At 44.2% G+C, this 7,839-nt stretch overlaps 1 pseudogene; it reads left to right on the forward strand.

Annotated features, from left to right (window-relative positions):
* Positions 1-838: 838 nt before the first annotated feature.
* LOC111548642 lies at positions 839-925 on the forward strand (annotated as a pseudogene).
* Positions 926-7,839: the final 6,914 nt, after the last annotated feature.

A 7,839-nucleotide genomic window follows, 5' to 3' on the forward strand; every position in this document is an offset into this window, starting at 1 on the left:
GGGGGAATACACTTGGAATGTATTATTAACTCATCCCACAAGCATTATTGATGTAACATGCCAGGTACTGTACTAGACATCAGGTGTGTGATAAGAATAATGAGGTCGGGTGTGGTGTCTCACACCTGTAATCTCAGCAATTTGGGAGGCCAAGATGGGAGGATGGCTTGAGGTCAGGAGTTCGAGACCAGCTTGGGCAACATTGCAAGACCTTGTCTTTACAAAAAATAAAAAATAAAAAATTAGCAAGACATGGCAGTGTGTGCCTGTAGTCCCAGTTACTCGGGAGGCTTAGGTGGAAGGATCCCTTGAACCCAGGAGGTCGAGGCTGCAATGAGCTAAGTTTGCACCATTGCACTCCAGCCTGGGTGACAGAGAGAGACCCTGTCTCTAAAATAAAATAGGCCAGATGCAGTGGCTCACGCTTGTCATGCTAGCACTTTGGGAGCTTGGGGCAGGCAGATCGTGAGGTCGAGAGATTGAGACCATCCTGGCCAACATGGCAAAACCCAGTGTCTACTAAAAATACAAATATTAGCTGGCCATAGTGGAGCGCGCCTGTAAACCCAGCTACTCCGGAGGCTAAGGCAAGAGAATCACTTGAACCTGGTAGGCGGCGGTTGCAGTGAGGCGAGATTGCACCACTGCACTCTAGCCTGATAACAGAGTGAGACTCCGCCTCAAAAAAATAAAAATTAAAAAATAAAATAAACTAATGAGACTTATCTCCTGCTTCTAAGAGCAGGGCCACAGGCAGAAAAGGGGTGGTGGAGGTGCAAGTCGTGATGGAGAGGGCTGAGAAAAACCTGCAGAGTCATAAGTTGCAAGGCAAAGGGAGGCCCTTTTGTAGTTCATAAGCATAATGATTGGGTTTTTGCACATATGCCAAACCTTGTTAAGATGTTGGCACTTTACCCATAAGGCATTAAAACACACACACACACACACACACACCCAAAAACAATGCAAAGAGAAAGATTTCTGTTTGTGACTTGAATCTAGTAGTGATAATATTCATTGCATAACTTTACTGTCTATTATAGCAAAAACATTCCCCTGAATTCTTACTGTGTGCCAAGCGCTGTGCTCAGTAATCTTAATCCTTACTCAGCCCTTTGTGGTGAGTTCTGTATTCACCCTTATTTTACAGATGAAGGAATGGAGATTTGAGGAGGCCGAGTAATGAGTGCAGGGTGATTAGCTAATATCAAACTCAGGCATTGAGGCTATGCTGTCTAGAGAAAGAAATATATGTTAGGGACCTTCTGGACAGGGCTCTGCCTATACTTGTGACAGCACTGGAAATGAAGTCCTTTCCCCTGTGTTTCTCTGAAAAGAAATAATTTGTTTCCTGTGTTCTGGAAGGACATTGGGTGAAGCTGGTTGTGTTTTAAAGCATGTCCATTGAAGCTTCTTTTGACTCCTGAGTCTTTAGCAGGAGGCTCCTGCTATATTTCACATGACCCTGTCTTAGTGAGCTCTCTGTTGGCTTTAGGGAAAACATGGGGCCATTTTGCTAATTCAATGAAGAGTATCTGCTTAGAGATTTTTTGGGGGGCAATGCCAGTGGCTGAGTAGCTCTCCCTTCAACTGTTCATAAAAAAAAAAAAAAGAAGTTTGCTAGGCGCAGTGTCTCACACCTGTAATCCTAGCATTTTGGTAGGCTGAGGCGGGCAGATCATGAAGTCTGGAGTTTGAGACCAGCCTGACCAACATAGTGAAACCCCGTCTCTATTAAAAGTACAAAAATTAGCCGGGCATGGTGGCATGTGCCTATAATCCCAGCTACTCAGGAGGCTGAGGCAGAAGAATCACTTGAACCTGGGAGGTGGAGGTGGCAGTGAGCCGAGACTGGGCCACTGCACTCCAGCCTGGGCGACAGAGCTAGACTCTGTCTCAGAAAAAAAAAAAAAAAAAAAGCGAAAGAAAAGAAAAATAAATCTTTGTCATATATTTAAAACTATTAAGAACTCCGGCCTGACACAGTGGCTCATGCCTGTAATCCCAGCACTTTGGGAGGCCGGGGCGGGTGGATCACGAGGTCAGGAGATTGAGACCATCCTGGCTAACTCAATGTGGTGAAACCCCATCTCTGCTAAAACTACAAAAAATTAGCTGGGCGTGATGGTGGGCGCTTGTAGTCCCAGCTACTCTGGAGGCTGAGGCAGGAGAAGGGCCAGAACCCGGGAGGTGGAGCTTGCAGTGAGCCGAGATCGTGCCGCTGCACTCCAGCCTGGGTGACAGAGTGAGACTCCACCTCAAAAAACTAAACAAAACAAAACAAAAAAAAAAAAACACACACACACACAAAACTCTTTGTTGACCTCAAAAGAGCATCCCTGAAATTGACCTCCCTTCCACAGTCTTGGAGGAGGTCTTTGTTGCTACGGTTAAGGGGCACAGCACAGTTCTTATCTGACTTCTCAACATCATTTGCTGTTGTCATCTTTTGAATGAATCTATTCTCTTGGTTTCCTTCCTCTGTCTCTGAATGATGCTTTGCTTGTCTCTTCAGGGTTGGTGGTTTCCAAAGATATATTTATTCTCTCATCTCAAGGCACTCTCATCTTCAGAGATCTCATTCATTATCAGGGCTTCCCCTGTCAGCTCTATGTGAATGGCTTCCAAATCTCTATCTTCAGACTGTATCCTTCTTCTTGGGTACACATGTATCCACAACAAGTTTGTTGTTTGAGTAACCTCAAACTCAGAAGGTCCAACACCTAACTTGTCTTCTTCGCCCCAAGCCCTCTTGTGTTGTCCCTGAGAAGGGCATCACTGGCCATCAACTGGCCAAAGCTGGGGGCTTTGGCATCATCCTCCATTCTTCCCATTCCCTCTTCCAACAACAGCTAATCCTTCAACACGATCCATTCCATAGTTACGCGTATCTCTTTATTTCTCTCCACCTCATCACTGCCACCTCAGTTCATGCCACCGTCATCTCTTCTCTGTGTGGAGTCTTGCTCCTGCCAATTCGTGCAACTCGGAAAATGTGAGTCTCCTTACCTTCTCAGAACTCTCCAAGGGTTGCTACTGCTCTTAGGATGAAATTTAAATGCTTTGATATGGCTCAAAAGGCCCTGTATGACCTGGCATCAGCTTTTCCTCTGTTCCCTCACTTCACACTCGTAATTCTCCAACTTCACATACTATATCTTGCCTATGTGGTCTTTAGTACATGCTAATCCATCTATCTGCCTAGATTGGTCTCCCCTCTCCTTGTATGCTTTCACTTGGCTAATTCCTGCTTATCTTTTAGATCTAAAGCTTTTAGATCATTTAGATATGACCTCCCAGACTGGGCTAGGTGGTTTTCATCTCTACCCCATCCTTAAACTCCCACCCACTGGGGCCTCTTTCTTCCTATTAGACCTTTTGTCACTCAATATTAATTGGTTTTTGTCTGTATTGTCTAATAGACTGAGTTCTGTGAGGCCAGGGATAGAGCTATTCTATATACCATTATATTTATAGAGCCTTGCACACAGTAGGATAGAGGCCTGTAAGAGTTATTTATGGCTGCATAACAAATGACCCTAAAACTTAGTGGCTTAATACAACAGCATTTAGTATGTCACAGTTTTTTGTCGGTCAGGACTTTGGGAACAACTTAGCTTTCTCATGAGGTTACAGTCATCTGAAGGCTTGACTGGGGCTGAATGATCTTCCAAGATGGCCCACTCACATGGCTGTTGGCAGGAGGCCTTAGCTACTTACCACTATGTGGGCCTTTCCAAATGTCTGCTTGAGTGTCCTCATGACAGGCAGCTGAGTTCCCCCAGAAAGTGTGATCTAAGAGAAAGAGCAAAGAGGAGACCACTGTGCCTAGTATGCCCTAGACTCACTTGGATCATTATTTTGGCCATTTTGGCAACATTGAATTTGTTAGAAGAGACTAAATACAGCTCACACCTAATAAGAGGGGAATTAGCCTTCACATTTTGAAGAAGGACAGCATATCAAGGAATTTGTGGACATACTTTAAAACCACCACAGGACTTGTTGAATAAATGAGAATGTGTTGAATAAATGCACCAACGTAAGACACCCCCACCTCCCAATTCATTGATCCAGTCAGATATTTACTGAACACCTACTAGTGTAAAAATTCCCCTGGATAGAAGAAGGCTGAACATTCCCCTAAGAAGGTAGGAAACAGAAAAGTAAATGTGGAACTAGTGCTTCTTCTCTCAAACATGACGATAAGGACCAAAGGGCCAGCCGGGTGTGGTGGCTCACACTTGTAATCCCAGCACTTTGAGAAGCCAAGGTGGGAGGATTGCTTGATCTCGGGAGTTCAATATGAGGAAACAGGGAGACCCCCTTCTCTACAAAATAGACATATATATATAAATTTTCCCGGCATGGTGGTGTGTACCTATAATCCCAGCTACTTGGGAGACTGAGGTGGGAGGATTGCTTGAGCCTGGGAGGTCAAGGCTATAGTCAGCCATGATCATGCCATTGCACTCCAGCCTTCGCGATAAAGCAATACCACATCTCTAAAAATAATAATAATAAAAAAAAGACCAAAGGATCACTCTGCCCCAGCGACACTGTCTTTTTTTTTAGCCTACACCAAAATCTGAGGTTAAGCAACCCTGTCATTGCCACCCCAAGACTATCTCAATTCTTGGTCTGACCTCACCCATCTCCATTGCTTGTCTCTCTTCTGTTATCCCCAAGCTTTTAATAACAGCTCTTTCTTCTTGTTTTCTGCTATATATTTGGGAGTCATCTACATGATTATTTGTCTCGTATCTCCTCGTATCATCAGCTCTTGGAAGACAAAGCTGGGTGGTGTCATGTTTAGTACAGAGCTTTGCTTCCATTCGTCACCACATAAATGTTAACAGACTGTGTAGGTGCACTATATCATGCATATGAAAGTGTGCACTCAGTAGCAGCTTTGGTTTGTACAGCATGGGGTCTGCAGCTGCTGTCATCACCTTGGGAGCTGGTGATCTACCCAGGATCATTCTCACCCCACTCTCACCCCACAGGGCTAGGCTAAAGGGTCAGAACTTTGGCCTCACCTTTCAATAGGTTGCAACCTCTGACACAGCCCTTCCTGCTTTTAAAACTCCTTTGCAAAGACTGCTTCATTTCCTTTGCCAGCAGTCCCTAAGACTCAGGGAAGTCAGATGTGAGGCTTCTGGAAAACCAAAATGGAAGAGCTAGGAAATACCTGTAGAACATTGTTTGGTCAAACATGTTAAGATCTTCCTCTATCTTACTCAATGTGTCAGAGCAAGCTAGTGGCAAGTAAGAGGAAGGTCTTGAGGCCAAGCCAGTCTTCTGATTCCTGTCTACCACATTCTGCAGGGAGGCAGCAGAGCTTGCTAGTTAAGGAAATGAGCCCTGAAGTAAGACTGTCTTGGTTCTGCCACTTACTAGGCCTTTTTTTTTTTTTTTGGAGACAGAATCTTGCTCTGTCGCCCAAGCTGGAATGCAGTGGCACAATTATAGCTCACTGTAACCTCAAACTCCTGGGCTCATTGCTAGACTCGTTAAGCCTCAGTTCATTGCCTGTAAAATGGGAATAATAATGTTATCTGCCCATAGGATTGTTGTGAGGGCTAAATGAGATAATCCATGCAAAGTGTAGCACGTGATAACTACTCAACAGATACTAATACTGATTATACCATCCCTGCCTATATTTTATTGGGGGAGGGTAGACAAATAGTAAAAGTTCTTTTTTTATTTTTTATTTTAAAATTTTTTGTAGGGATGAGGTCTCCCTGTATTGCTTAGGCTGGTCTCGTGTACTCCTGAGCTCAAGCAGTCCACCCACCTTGGCCTCCCAAAGTGCTGGGATTACAGGTGTGAGCCACTGCGCTCCACCAGAAAAGATTCTTTGCCCCATAGCAGCTAAGGATACATTTTCGCTAGGTGTGGTGCTCCCGCTTGTAATCATAGCACTTTGGGAGGCCAAAGCAGGTGGATTACTTGAGGTCAGGAGTTTGAAACCAGCCTGGCCAACACGGTGAAACCCTGTCTCTACTAAAAATACAAAAAAATTGGCCAGGAATGGTGGTGAGCACCTGTAATCCCAGATACTTGAGAGGCTGAGGCAAGAGAATTGCTTGAACCTGGGAGGCGGAGGTTGCAGTGAGCTGAGATCGTGCCACTGCACACCAGCCTGGGCGACAGAGCGCGACTCCTTCTGAAAAAACAAAAAGGGAACATTTTCTCATTTTTGTATTTTTAAAAATTATTTATTTTTTTGTTTTTGAGACAGGGTCTCACTCTGTTGCCTAGGCTGGAGTACAGTGGCACAATCACAGCTCACTGCAGCCTCAACCTCCCAGGCTCAAGTGATCCTCCCATCTCAGCCTCCTGAGTAACTGGGACTACAGGTGTGCACCATCATGCCTGGCTAATTTTTTTATTTTTATTTTTAGTAGAGACGAGGTCTTGCTATGTTGCCCAGGCTGATCTTGACCTCCTGAACTCAATAAATCCTCCCGCCTTGGCCTCCCAAAGTGCTAGAATTGCAGGCATGAGATGCTGCACCCGGCCTTCATTTTTGCATCTTAAATCAGCAACCCCCAAATGTCTTTTTTAAAATATATGTATACAATATACATTGTCTTCCCCTGAAGTACAAAGCTTGCTAGGAGCAGTTCCGACAGTTGAAGATGAAGGTGGTGTTGGTGGTGTGTATGTATGTGTGTATGTGTGCGTGTGCATGTGTGTATTATTTACTTGATATTTGCAGAAAATTTCTTGTTGTCATCTTTCGGTTTTGACACTGGCTAGAGTCAATCCACTATGATCCACTGATTAGAGATCCTTGTGTACCTACCCAAGAGACAGACAGAGAGAGACGGAGAGAGAGAAATGTATTCTTGTAGATTTTGCTTGACACAGGCAAATAGTTAAGCTGAGGCTGAAGTTGAATATTTGATGCCTGAATCATGGAGTGCAAAAGGAGGGAGCATGCTCTCAATTATTTGGATAAGGAGAGAAAAGAGAAAGAAATTATTGTTTTTAGATGGGTGGCAACATTTGAGGAAGGAACCACAGAAATAAGGTGACAACTCTCATATTTTTTGAAGTTTGTTTTTTATGTTGCTTTCTGTTTGATTTAATGCCTTCTCACCTCTACTAATACTAAAAAGTTAAAAGCAATTAAGAATAATTTTATTTGAGAATTGAACTATATTACAATGCCCTAAGATGATGAAATCATGTAGTTTATTCAAATTAAGCCCAAGAACCTCATGGTAACGTTGTCTGCTAGGCGTTCAATTGTTTGTGTGACTGAAAGAGTCACCTGTGCCCACTCCCCTTCTCATACCCTTTCCTGGGCTTCATTATTTTCTGATGCAATTCTTCCAAAGGGAAACTTTTCCAGAGAAAATTCCCTGGTAACTACTTTTTGTTGTTGTTTGAGACTGAGTCTTGCTGTGTCACCCAGGCTGGAGTGCAGTGGCACAGTCTTCACTCGCTGCAGCCATCACCTCATGGGCTCAGGTGATTCTCTCATCTCAGCCTCTCAAGTAACTGGGACCACAGGCACGCGCCACCACACCCAGCTAATTTTTGTGGAAATAAGGTTTCACTATGTTGCCCAGGCTGATCTTGAACTCCTGGACTCAAGTGATCCTCCTGCCCTGTGCCTCCCAAAGTGCTGGGATTATAGGTGTCAGCCACCATGCCCAGCCCCTTGTAGCTACTTTATTTGGCAGGAAAAGTCCAACTTTCTGCATAACCCCAGTAACTTAAACATATAGCTTAAATTTCCTTTGATTCTCTTATCTCCATGCAGATAACTTATCCCCACACAGACAGAAACTCCAGACAAGGTCTGAGTCAGTGGATAGGTTC

Source organism: Piliocolobus tephrosceles, chromosome 5 (assembly GCF_002776525.5).
Source record: "Piliocolobus tephrosceles isolate RC106 chromosome 5, ASM277652v3, whole genome shotgun sequence".
Taxonomy (NCBI): domain Eukaryota; kingdom Metazoa; phylum Chordata; class Mammalia; order Primates; family Cercopithecidae; genus Piliocolobus; species Piliocolobus tephrosceles.